Genomic DNA, 13,001 nt, shown 5'->3' with positions numbered 1-13,001 from the left:
TAGTATTGCAGTATCTTGTATTTTGATATACCATCTATGTAAGCTGACGTGATGCCTTTGTTTTTATTAATGTAAGCTAGTGTTCTTTCACTGATCTAGTGGTTTCACAGGGCCAGATTAAGCCTTGTTTTATTAACGTAAGGTACAGTGTTCATTCACTTATCTTCTGTGTTCACAGAGCCGGATTAAGGCTTGGGAAGGGGGAGGGGGGCGGTGGGCATGACCCATTCCAGGAGGGACAGATACTCTCTACCTGGACTTTCTTTTAAACAATACTATTTCATTGATTAGAAAGGTATTTCAACACAGGTGACGGCAATCATAAATTAAGTGGGAAGTCCAGGTAGAGAGCATTTTCTGGAATGGTCATGTTGGAAGGTATGGATTGTGCATATTAAATTTAAACCAATGGTGTATGTTAGATTGACACCAATAATTGAATAATGCCTGGGTACTGTTTATAACTCCACCTAATTGAGAGACAACTATTTGATAAAGTTTTTTTGGAGTGAAACAAAGACATCTTAAACAACCTTAAAATACATATAGAAAAATAAAACATGCAAAAATATCAGCAGCCTCTGTACTACTTACACAATGGGACAGGACTCAAGAGGACTGTGTGTGTGTGTGTGTGTGTGTGTGTGTGTGTGTGTGTGTGTGTGTGTGTGTGTGTGCGTGTGTGTCTGTCTCTCTAGACCCAAATGCTGTCATTAGATAACAGGTTACTTAGGACCCAGACACACATAGGCAGGGAGGAGGAGAAGCTGGGATCCCTGGATCACTTACTGCTCTCTCTTCTACCCATCTCTCCTCTGATTGGGAAGCTATTGTCGGTAGCTCATGAGACCTGATACTCCTGTGTCTCTGCCAGCACTGCATACTGTCCTGCTTCCATGTTGGCTGAATGGTTCTGCTGCTGCACAAGTGTGAGAGCTAGTGATGGCAGTGTGCTTCAGCCAGAGAGACCCCTGACAGAGGGGGGCTCAGGGCACATTTTCCCCTTCGTCAACCCCTTAATCTGGCTATGTGGGTTCATTTACTGACTTTGTGTGTTCAATCACTGCAATTTGTGCATCCTCCTTTATCCGGGTTGTAAAATTTTAACTATACTGTATATTAATGACGATGGTACATATCACAAAATTTAATTTATGTTGTATCTGCTACATACACCATCTTCTTAAAGAGGAGAACTCCTTTAACTGTTCATTCACTGGATGATTCACCCTACAGCAAACGTTGATATCAATTTACCAAACAGCAAGGGCATATGCGAACAGCAGTAAAGTTTGAAAGATGTAAACTTTATATTTAATCACATCATGTCATCACTACAATGCACTGTTTATACAGTTCAAATACAGATGTGTCCTCTTACATCTTTGCTCCGTGCACAACAAGTTGCGTTACACATAACATATGAGTGCCGTATGACTCGGTAGTGCAGAACGTCTTATTTTGCATTTTTTTCCGCAATAATGCATCTTAGACTCACGGTAATGTAATAGGACGCACAAGCTGCTTCTGCTGATTAGAATGCTATGCAGCATGCCTATATTCTGTGTGTGACTGTGACTGTATTTGCATATAAAATGCTATGCTACAGTGTTTTCCATGAAAATTCAGATGCAGATAGAAAATTCAGATGCAGATGCATGGCAATTCAGATGCAGATAGAGCCGCTATTACACACAGAATATAGGCATGATGCATATCATTTAAATCAGCAGAAGTTGCATGTGCGTCCTATTACATTACTGTGTGTCTAAGACGAATCTTTGCGGAAAAAATGCAAAAAAAGACGCTCTGTGCTACCGAGTCCCGCCACGGCGTGGCGCGACTTCAAGTGTTGTTTAGCTTGACTGCAGCAAGGATGTAAGAGGAAACAACTGTATTCTTAAGAAAATTATGTATATTAAAAAATATGCTAAAAAAATAAATAAATCATTGCTCAAATGCAAGAATCATTTCAGTGACCTAAGTGAGTAAACAATTTTGAATTTGCCCGTAAACGATGAAGACAAACATTGAAAATTTAGGTGGACTTTGCCATGTTGTTTTCAAAAAAGTCAGTGTAGATTCTGAAATCATCACTTTATTACCACACTGATTAGGCCATGTGCTGTAATAGATTTCACAAATGACAATGCCATGTTTATAAACACACATCTTATAGAATGCAGACAACAGAGTTGTTACAGAGGTTGATGACAGTATGCAGCCAGAGGGCCTGTGTGTAATACATGTCATAGGAAAGTAAGACGAACATAATGAAATATCAGCATGTTTATTAAAAATCCTCGTGTTCAAGGCATATGGTGCTGAACAGCATATTATGTATAGATCTGTAAGCAAGCAGAGCAATGACATACATACTCTATGTAAACAATATTACAGCGACTGTGATGAGTGAGCCCCACTGAGCGACTATGGCGAGTGAGCCCTACTGAGCAACTATGACGAGTGAGCTCCACTGAGCGAGTGTGACGAGTGAGCCCCACTAAGCGACTATGACGAGTGAGCCCCTCTGAGCGACTGTGGCGAGTGAGCCCCACTGAGCGACTGTGGTAAGTGAGCCACACTGAGCGACTGTGACGAGTGAGCCCCACTGAGCGAGTATGACGAGTGAGCCCCACTGAGCGAGTGTGACGAGTGAGCCCCACTGAGCGAGTGTGACGTGTGAGCCCCACTGAGCGACTATGACGAGTGAGCCCCACTAAGCAACTATGACGAGTGAGCCCCACTGAGCGACTGTGACGAATGAGGCCCACTGAGTGACTGTGACTAGTAAGCCCCACTGAGAGACTGTGGCGAGGGAGCCCCACTGAGCGACTGTGACGAATGAGGCCCACTGAGTGACTGTGACTAGTAAGCCCCACTGAGAGACTGTGGTGAGTGAGCCCCACTGAGCGACTGTGGCGAGTGAGCCCCACTGAGCGACTGTGGCAAGTGAGCCACACTGAGCGACTGTGGCGAGTGAGCCCCACTGAGCGAGTGAGACAAGTGAGCCCCACTAAGCGACTATGACGAGTGAGCCCCACTGAGCGACTGTGACAAGTGAGCCACACTGAGCGACTGTGACGAGTGAGCCCCACTGAGCGAGTGAGACGAGTGAGCCCCACTAAGCGACTATGACGAGTGAGCCCCACTGAGCGACTGTGAATAGTAAGTCCCACCGAGGGACTGTGGCGAGGGAGCCCCACTGAGTGACCGTGACGAGTGAGCCCCACTAAGCGACCGTGGTGAGTAAGCCCCACTGAGCAAGTGTGACGAGTGAGCCCCACTGAGCGACTAGAGAACAGATGGTGAGAACCACTCTATTATCTTTATAAGTAATTTAATTTACTATCAACCCAACATTTGACTCAAAATAAAATATGAATGGAACATACATAAAATATTGATAACAGCATCTTTACACGACAACAAAAATAAGAATTTACTTACCGATAATTCTATTTCTCGGAGTCCGTAGTGGATGCTGGGGTTCCTGAAAGGACCATGGGGAATAGCGGCTCCGCAGGAGACAGGGCACAAAAAAGTAAAGCTTTACTAGGTCAGGTGGTGTGCACTGGCTCCTCCCCCTATGACCCTCCTCCAGACTCCAGTTAGGTACTGTGCCCGGACGAGCATACACAATAAGGGAGGCATTTTGAATCCCGGGTAAGACTCATACCAGCCACACCAATCACACCGTACAACTTGTGATCTAAACCCAGTTAACAGTATGACAACAGAAAGGGCCTCTTAAAGATGGCTCCTTAACAATAACCCGAATTAGTTAACAATAACTATGTACAAGTATTGCAGATAATCCGCACTTGGGATGGGCGCCCAGCATCCACTACGGACTCCGAGAAATAGAATTATCGGTAAGTAAATTCTTATTTTCTCTATCGTCCTAAGTGGATGCTGGGGTTCCTGAAAGGACCATGGGGATTATACCAAAGCTCCCAAACGGGCGGGAGAGTGCGGATGACTCTGCAGCACCGAATGAGAGAACTCCAGGTCCTCCTTTGCCAGGGTATCAAATTTGTAAAATTTTACAAACGTGTTCTCCCCCGACCACGTAGCTGCTCGGCAGAGTTGTAATGCCGAGACCCCTCGGGCAGCCGCCCAAGATGAGCCCACCTTCCTTGTGGAGTGGGCTTTTACAGTTTTAGGCTGTGGCAGGCCTGCCACAGAATGTGCAAGTTGAATTGTGTTACAAATCCAACGAGCAATCGACTGCTTAGAAGCAGGTGCGCCCAACTTGTTGGGTGCATACAATATAAACAGCGAGTCAGATTTTCTGACTCCAGCCGTCCTTGCAATGTATATTTTTAAGGCTCTGACAACGTCCAACAACTTGGAGTCCTCCAAGTCGCTAGTGGCCGCAGGCACCACAATAGGTTGGTTCAGATGAAATGCTGATACCACTTTAGGGAGAAAATGCGGACGAGTCCGCAGTTCTGCCCTATCCGAATGGAAGATTAGATAAGGACTTTTATAAGATAAAGCCGCCAATTCAGATACTCTCCTGGCAGAGGCCAGGGCTAGTAACATAGTCACTTTCAATGTGAGATATTTCAAATCCACCTTTTTCAATGGTTCAAACCAATGGGATTTGAGGAAATCTAAAACTACATTTAGATCCCACGGTGCCACCGGAGGCACCACAGGAGGCTGTATATGCAGTACTCCCTTGACAAAAGTCTGGACCTCAGGGACAGAGGCCAATTCTTTTTGGAAGAATATTGACAGGGCCGAAATTTGAACCTTAATGGATCCCAATTTGAGACCCATAGATAATCCTGATTGCAGGAAATGTAGGAAACGACCCAGTTGGAATTCCTCCGTCGGAACCCTCCGATCCTCGCACCACGCTACATATTTTCGCCAAATGCGGTGATAATGTTTCACGGTGACTTCCTTCCGTGCCTTAATCAAGGTAGGAATGACTTCTTCTGGAATGCCTTTCCCTTTTAGGATCTGGCGTTCAACCGCCATGCCGTCAAACGCAGCCGCGGTAAGTCTTGAAAAAGACAGGGACCCTGCTGTAGCAGGTCCCTTCTCAGAGGTAGAGGCCACGGTTCGTCCGTGAGCATCTCTTGAAGTTCCGGATACCAAGTCCTTCTCGGCCAATCCGGAACCACTAGTATTGTTCTTACTCTTCTTTGCCGTATGATCTTCAATACCTTTGGTATGAGCGGCAGAGGAGGAAACACATACACTGACTGGTACACCCAAGGAGTTACCAGTGCGTCCACAGCTATTGCCTGTGGATCTCTTGACCTGGCGCAATATTTGTCCAGTTTCTTGTTGAGGCGAGACGCCATCATGTCTACAATTGGTCTTTCCCAACGGTCTATTAACATGTTGAAGACTTCTGGATGTAGACCCCACTCTCCCGGATGAAGATCGTGTCTGCTGAGGAAGTCTGCTTCCCAGTTGTCCACGCCCGGGATGAACACTGCTGACAGTGCTATCACGTGATTCTCCGCCCAGCGAAGAATCTTGGCAGCTTCTGCCATTGCACTCCTGCTTCTTGTGCCGCCCTGCCTGTTTACATGGGCGACCGCCGTGATGTTGTCCGACTGAATCAACACCGGCTTTCCTTGCAGGAGAAGTTCCGCCTGGCTTAGAGCATTGTAGATTGCTCTTAGTTCCAGAATGTTTATGTGAAGAGACTTTTCCAGACTCGTCCATACTCCCTGGAAGTTTCTTCCTTGTGTGACTGCTCCCCAGCCTCTCAGGCTGGCGTCCGTGGTCACCAGGATCCAATCCTGAATGCCGAATCTGCGGCCTTCTAATAGGTGAGCCTTCTGCAACCACCACAGAAGTGACACCCTTGTCTTTGGTGACAGGGTTATTCGCAGGTGCATCTGCAGATGCGACCCTGACCATTTGTCCAACAGATCCCTTTGGAATATTCTTGCATGGAATCTGCCGAATGGAATTGCTTCGTAAGAAGCCACCATTTTTCCCAGGACTCTTGTGCATTGATGTACTGACACTTTTCCTGGTTTTAGGAGGTTCCTGACCAGATCGGATAACTCCTTGGCTTTTTCCTCTGGAAGGAAAACCTTTTTCTGAACCGTGTCCAGAATCATTCCTAGGAACAGCAGACGAGTTGTCGGGATTAAATGGGATTTTGGAATATTCAGAATCCACCCGTGTTGTCTTAGCACCTCTTGAGATAGTGCTAAAGCTGTCTCCAGCTGTTCTCTGGACCTTGCCCTTATTAGGAGATCGTCCAAGTATGGGATAACTAATACGCCTTTTCTTCGAAGAAGAATCATCATCTCGGCCATTACCTTGGTAAAGACCCGAGGCGCCGTGGACAATCCGAACGGCAGCGTCTGAAACTGATAGTGACAGTTTTGAACAATGAACCTGAGGTACCCCTGGTGTGCGGGGTAAATCGGAACGTGTAGATACGCATCCTTGATGTCCAAGGATACCATAAAGTCCCCTTCTTCCAGGTTCGCTATCACTGCTCTGAGTGACTCCATCTTGAACTTGAACTTTTTTATGTAGAGGTTCAAGGACTTCAGATTTAGAATAGGCCTTACCGAGCCATCCGGCTTCGGTACCACAAATAGAGTGGAATAATACCCCTTTCCTTGTTGTAATAGGGGTACTTTGACTATCACCTGCTGAGCGTACAGCTTGTGAATGGCTTCCAACACCCTCTCCCTTTCGGAAGAGACGGTTGGTAAGGCAGACTTCAGGAAACGATGAGGAGGATCCGTCTCTAATTCCAACCTGTACCCCTGAGATATTATCTGCAGGATCCAGGGGTCTACCTGCGAGTGAGCCCACTGCGCGCTGTAATTTTTGAGACGGCCCCCCACTGTCCCCGAGTCCGCTTGAGAGGCCCCAGCGTCATGCTGAGGTTTTTGCAGGAGCCGGGGAGGGCTTCTGTTCCTGGGAAGGAGCTGCCTGTTGGTGTCTCTTCCCTCTTCCTCTGCCTCGTGGCAGGTACGACAAGCCCTTTGCTCTCTTATTTTTGTAGGAGCGAAAAGGCTGCGGTTGAAAGGTCGGTGCCTTTCTCTGTTGGGGAGTGACTTGAGGTAAAAAAGTGGATTTCCCGGCAGTAGCCGTGGCCACCAAGTCTGATAGACCAACTCCAAATAACTCCTCCCCTTTATACGGCAAAACCTCCATGTGACGTTTTGAATCCGCATCGCCTGTCCACTGTCGTGTCCATAAGGCTCTTCTGGCTGAAATGGACATAGCACTCACCCGAGATGCCAGTGTGCAAATATCCCTCTGTGCATCACGCATATAGATAAATGCATCCTTTATTTGTTCTAACGACAGTAAAACATTGTCCCTATCTAGGGTATCAATATTTTCAATCAGGGATTCTGACCAAACTACTCCAGCACTGCACATCCCGGCAGTTGCTATAGCTGGTCGTAGTATAACACCTGCATGTGTGTATATATTCTTTTGAATAACTTCCATCTTTCTATCTGATGGATCCTTAAGTGCGGCCGTCTCAGGAGAGGGTAACGCCACTTGTTTGGATAAGCGTGTGAGCGCCTTGTCCACCTTAGGGGGTGTTTCCCAGCGCGCCCTAACCTCTGGCGGGAAAGGGTATAATGCCAATAACTTTTTTGAAATTATCAACTTTTTATCAGGAGCAACCCACGCTTCATCACACACGTCATTTAATTCTTCTGATTCAGGAAAAACTGTTTGTAGTTTTTTCACACCATACATAATACCCTGTTTTACGGTATCTGTAGTATCAGCTAAATGTAACGTCTCCTTCATTGCCAAAATCATATAACGTGTGGCCCTACTGGAAAATACGTTTGAATTTCTACCGTCGTCACTGGAATCAGTGCCCGTGTCTGGGTCTGTGTCGACCGACTGAGGCAAAGGGCGTTTTACAGCCCCTGACGGTGTTTGAGGCGCCTGGACAGGCATTAATTGATTGTCCGGCCGCCTCATGTCCTCAACTGACTGTTTAAGGGAAGATAAACCATCACGTAATTCCACAAATAAAGGCATCCATTCTGGTGTCGACCCCCTGGGGGGTGACATCTGCATATTTGGCAATTGCTCCGCCTCCACACCAATATCGTCCTCATACATGTCGACACCACGTACCGACACACACCGCAAACTCACAGGGAATGCTCTAATGAAGACAGGACCCACTAGCCCTTTTGGGGAGACAGAGGGAGAGTCTGCCAGCACACACCACAAAGCGCTATATATACAAGGGATATCCTTATATTAAGTGCTCCCTTATAGCTGCTTTAATATATATATATATAGCCATTAATGTGCCCCCCCTCTCTGTTTTACCCTGTTTCTGTAGTGCAGTGCAGGGGAGAGACCTGGGAGCCGTTCTGACCAGCGGAGCTGTGACAGAAAATGGCGCCGTGTGCTGAGGAGATAGGCCCCGCCCCTTTTTCGGCGGGTTCTTCTCCCGCTATTTTTCCAGTCAGGCAGGGGTTAAATATCTCCATATAGCCCCTATGGGCTATATGTGAGGTATTTTTAGCCTTGTATAAGGTTTATATTTGCCTCTCAGAGCGCCCCCCCCCAGCGCTCTGCACCCTCAGTGACTGCCCAGTGAAGTGTGCTGAGAGGAAAATGGCGCACAGCTGCAGTGCTGTGCGCTACCTTATGAAGACTGAGGAGTCTTCAGCCGCCGGTTTCCGGACCTCTTCACGCTTCAGCATCTGCAAGGGGGTCGGCGGCGCGGCTCCGGGACCGGACTCCACGGCTGGGCCTGTGTTCGATCCCTCTGGAGCTAATGGTGTCCAGTAGCCAAGCAGCAAATCCACTCTGCATGCAGGTGAGTTTACTACTTTCCCCCTAAGTCCCACGTTGCAGTGATCCTGTTGCCAGCAGGACTCACTGTAAAGAAAAAAACCTAAACTAAACTTTCTCTAAGCAGCTCTTTAGGAGAGCCACCTAGATTGCACCCTTCTCGTTCGGGCACAAAATCTAACTGGAGTCTGGAGGAGGGTCATAGGGGGAGGAGCCAGTGCACACCACCTGACCTAGTAAAGCTTTACTTTTTTGTGCCCTGTCTCCTGCGGAGCCGCTATTCCCCATGGTCCTTTCAGGAACCCCAGCATCCACTTAGGACGATAGAGAAATAGTGTGAAAGTAGCACTAGAATCACAGTGCCCTCACTGATCTGGATTCTCAAGCATATCTGTGGTGCAGGCAATGCAGCCTAACACTAGATGGGTAAATGAAGTGATGCATGCATGATGACTGTGTAATGCAATGATGAGTATAATGAGATGCCGTATACGTACCTATTCTACGATGTGCACGTACTGTAAACAGCTGCCACAGCACCAGTGTAATGGGGGTGTCCTTGCAGATTAAAAGCACTGGGCAGGCGTCCCTCCTGGCTGCTCTTGATACACAACGTGTTGTAATGTGAAACGTTTAATATCCAGACAAAAGGTCACTGAGATACAAGTGTGCGCTTGTAGACATAATGAACCCTCCGTTCTTCAGTCCTTGCAATTCCCAGCTGCAGCATCCAGGTTATTATTATTCCCACTGACTGTCAAGTTATTATGTTGTGCTGTGTAGTCTGAGATGCTGGAATGAAACAGCAGTCACCACTGGGTATGCACAGGGACTCACTGTAAGGTGTCCTGTGATTGGTTACTAGCATCTCCTAGTCTATTGGTCAGGCACTGTCACCCTCTCATTGGCTGATAGAGAAGACACAGTAGTGTCCAGATGATCTAGAAGCAGATGCAGCCAAAAATGTGCAGTACTGTCCTACGTCACTAAAACTCCCATAAAATAGAAGGGTTCAAATAATCCAGTACATTTATTAGGGAACATAATTTAAAATTATTTAATAGAAATTAGTACTTCTGCTTACAGCTATTTATAGCATATCACTACTAGTACTATAACTAGGGACGTTCTAAAAAGAATGACACTCTGGTCTTCATAAATGGCATGCCAATTGACTATAATGGGAGCAGATTGCATTTTTATGTATATTTCAAAAACTCTTAAACCTATGCACTATATCTTCAGCACACTTTTTCCTACGGTGATTTCATATATTTTATATGCAGAATAACGTGGAATGACAGCTGTTTACTATGGAACGTCAGCTGTTTTATTTGCCACCCCTAAGCAAAAATAGCATTAAAGCAGTGCATATGTCCCATATAAAAGCCCCAATTTTTCTATGATCCCATAAGCGCACTCACTAATGCTTTTCCACATGCGTCCGCCTACGTCTACCCTACTGTACATGTCACATAATGCGGAATGGCGGCTGTTTACTACGGAATGACTGCTGTTTTATTCTCCATCCCTAAACAAAAATAGCATTAAAACAGTGCATATGTCCCATATAAAAACCCTGACTTCTCTATGATCCCCTAAGCGCACTCACTAATGCTTCTTCATATGAGTCCGCCTACATCTGTACCCTACTATACATGTCACATAATGCGTAATGACAGCTGTTTACTATGGAATGACAGCTGTTTTATTCGCCAACCGTAAAAAAAAATAGCATTAAAACAGTGCATATGTCCCATATAAAAACCCTGATTTCTCTATGAACCTCTAAGCGCGTTCTTTAATCCTTTTCCACATGCGGCCACCTACATTTGTACTCTACTATACATGTCACATAATGTAGAATCACAGCTGTTTACTATGGAACAGACATAGAGCCTGTGGCCAATTGAATCTGGCCCATAATGTGGTTCCCAAGTAATATGAGGCGAGTATAGAATCCCTGCGGTCAGAATACTGACACCGGGATCATGGCCGCCTGAATGCCTGCCAGAATGCCTGCACCCGGGAGCACCCCCCCCCTCCCCATTCCCTACCCTTCATCACACCCAGGAGCAGCTCACCCCCCCCCCCCCCCCCTTACCCTACGTCACACCCGGGAGAAGCCCCATAAGGGGGGCTGCTCCTAGGTGTGATGGGGGGGGGGTAAGAAATGGGGGGTGCTACTGTGTGTGATGGAGGGTAAGGAAGGGGGGGGGGGTGCTCCTGGGTGTGTTGGAGGGTAAGTGTGGGGTGTGCTCGTGGGTGTGATGGAGGGTAAGGATGGGGGTTGCTCCTGGGTGTGACAGGGGTCTCCTCCCGGGTGTGATGGAGGGTAAAGGTGGCGGCTGATCTCCCAGTACCGGGCACAGCTATGGCTCCAGGTGTACATCTGGCCTCTCACCAACTGCACGTTTTCCTCGGGGATCTGGCAGCAGCCTCGCAGCTTCTTGGGAACGAACACCAGCGACATCTCCCAGGGATCTGGCTGCTTCCAGCACACACTGGCCGCGTCACCCACCCATAGGAAACATATCCATGACGTCATCATTGCGAGCCCTGCGCTGGTGTTATCGCTGCCCAGCGCAGCATGCCCTATAGCCGCAGCCTACAACCCCATCTGCACTACAAGCCCCAACATGCCCGATAGCCGCAGCCTGCACCCCCCACTGTGTCAACCCTGTGCATGGTGCACTGCTCTCTGGGTATTAGGGTCGCATAGCTTTTATGTCACTACAAGTACCAGATTGTCCAATAGCCGCAGCCTGCATCCCCCTCTGCATCACCCCTGTGCATAGTGTGCTGAGTATTAGGGTCACGTAGCTGTTGTTGGACTACAAGTACCAGCATGGCTAAGGGATACTGAAGATGTTCCATTGCTGTGGCCCAGGTGAAATAAAAGCGGGAGAGAATTTATAGCGCACATATATTTCACAGCGCCATACAGAGAAACAGGGATGGCCATCGCTGGGACTTCCATCAGTGGTGCAAGTGTTGGCGAGATTCCGCAAGAAACCATTGATTGCTTACACCCTCCATGGCCATCGGTAGAGGTGGGTCAATGGGGAAAGGGGGCTCTCTGCAACAGCCATCCTTACTCTGACATTTTTGCAGTTGGCCAATGGTTTCCGACTACCCATGCGTCACTATGGTCTTGTGACACGTTGTAGAGTGGGTTAGATTGTAGAGTGGATGACAGTATGTAGGAGGTAACTGGGGGGTGGCTACAAAAACACATTAGGGCTATTTTTTTTGTCATAAGCCATTAACCTACCAGTATGTGTGGGAGGGAACTGAAGCACCCAGGGAAAACCACACAAACATGGGAAGAACATACAAACTCTACACCTATAGAGCCCAGTGCTGTGAGGCAGCAAGCTAACCATTGCACCGCCATACTGTAAGACACATTGGAATTATCTCCCCAGCTACCCAAAGAAAAGGCAGGAAAGTGTATTTGTGGTTGCACACAGCAGTACATTGAAAACAGGTGTAATACAACTGAACAGCACAGTGCCTCTAATAATGAGTAAAACTTATCTTCTTAGTGGACGCTGAAGTGATGACACCAGAACTCACTATTTATGCAGATAATTATCATTTATCCATATCTGCACATGTACAACAAAGCTCTGCATGGTTCCCGCTCCTCCCTATTTTAGTGATTGATAAAAGTGCTTCCAAAATACTGTAGTATTAAGGGGGAGAATTCAATTATGGTTGAATTGCAAGAATTCAAGAAAGAGCTTGAGCAAGAGCCTAGGAATAGAACTAAGATTCGCCGGGAAAAACCATCCAACACATAATTGAATTCCCCCTATGCCTCATAGGGATTTAGTTAATATCCGGGAGGTCGGTATCCTGGCGGTTAGGACCCCGGTGATCAAAATACTGAAACCGGGATCGAGACTGCTGACAGCTGCACCAGGGCTATTCATAATCGTGGGTGTCCATGACATATAAAGAGTGGGAATAGAACCTGTGGCGAGCTTTCTAGCGCTCGCCCAGCTGCAGGCATTCTGGCGGCCGGGATCCTGGCATCGGTATTCTGACCGCCGGGATTCTATACCCAACCCGCCTCATATTACTTTGGATCAACATTATGGGCCAGATTCAACTGGCCACAGGCTCTGGGGTCTATTCATGAAGCAGTGAAAAGAGTGGAGAAGTGAGCCAGTGGAGAAGTTGCCCATGGCAACCAATCAGCTGCTCTGTATGATTTT

At 47.2% G+C, this 13,001-nt stretch overlaps 1 protein-coding gene across 4 annotated transcripts in view; it reads right to left on the bottom strand.

Annotated features, from left to right (window-relative positions):
• Window positions 1-9,582, bottom strand: part of HECW2 (HECT, C2 and WW domain containing E3 ubiquitin protein ligase 2) — a 1,325,610-nt gene extending 1,316,028 nt beyond the window's left edge. For all 4 annotated transcript variants that reach the window (XM_063934135.1, XM_063934134.1, XM_063934138.1 and 1 more), the window contains exon 1: window positions 9,276-9,582. The gene's annotated coding sequence lies outside the window, so the exon portion shown is untranslated. The remainder of the gene's footprint in view (window positions 1-9,275) is intronic.
• Between the last annotated feature and the right edge of the window lie 3,419 nt (window positions 9,583-13,001).

This window comes from Pseudophryne corroboree, chromosome 7 (genome assembly GCF_028390025.1).
Source record: "Pseudophryne corroboree isolate aPseCor3 chromosome 7, aPseCor3.hap2, whole genome shotgun sequence".
In the NCBI taxonomy this organism is placed as follows: domain Eukaryota; kingdom Metazoa; phylum Chordata; class Amphibia; order Anura; family Myobatrachidae; genus Pseudophryne; species Pseudophryne corroboree.
Note: the sequence above shows the minus strand (reverse complement) of the source record. Positions and strands in the feature narration are given on the sequence as shown.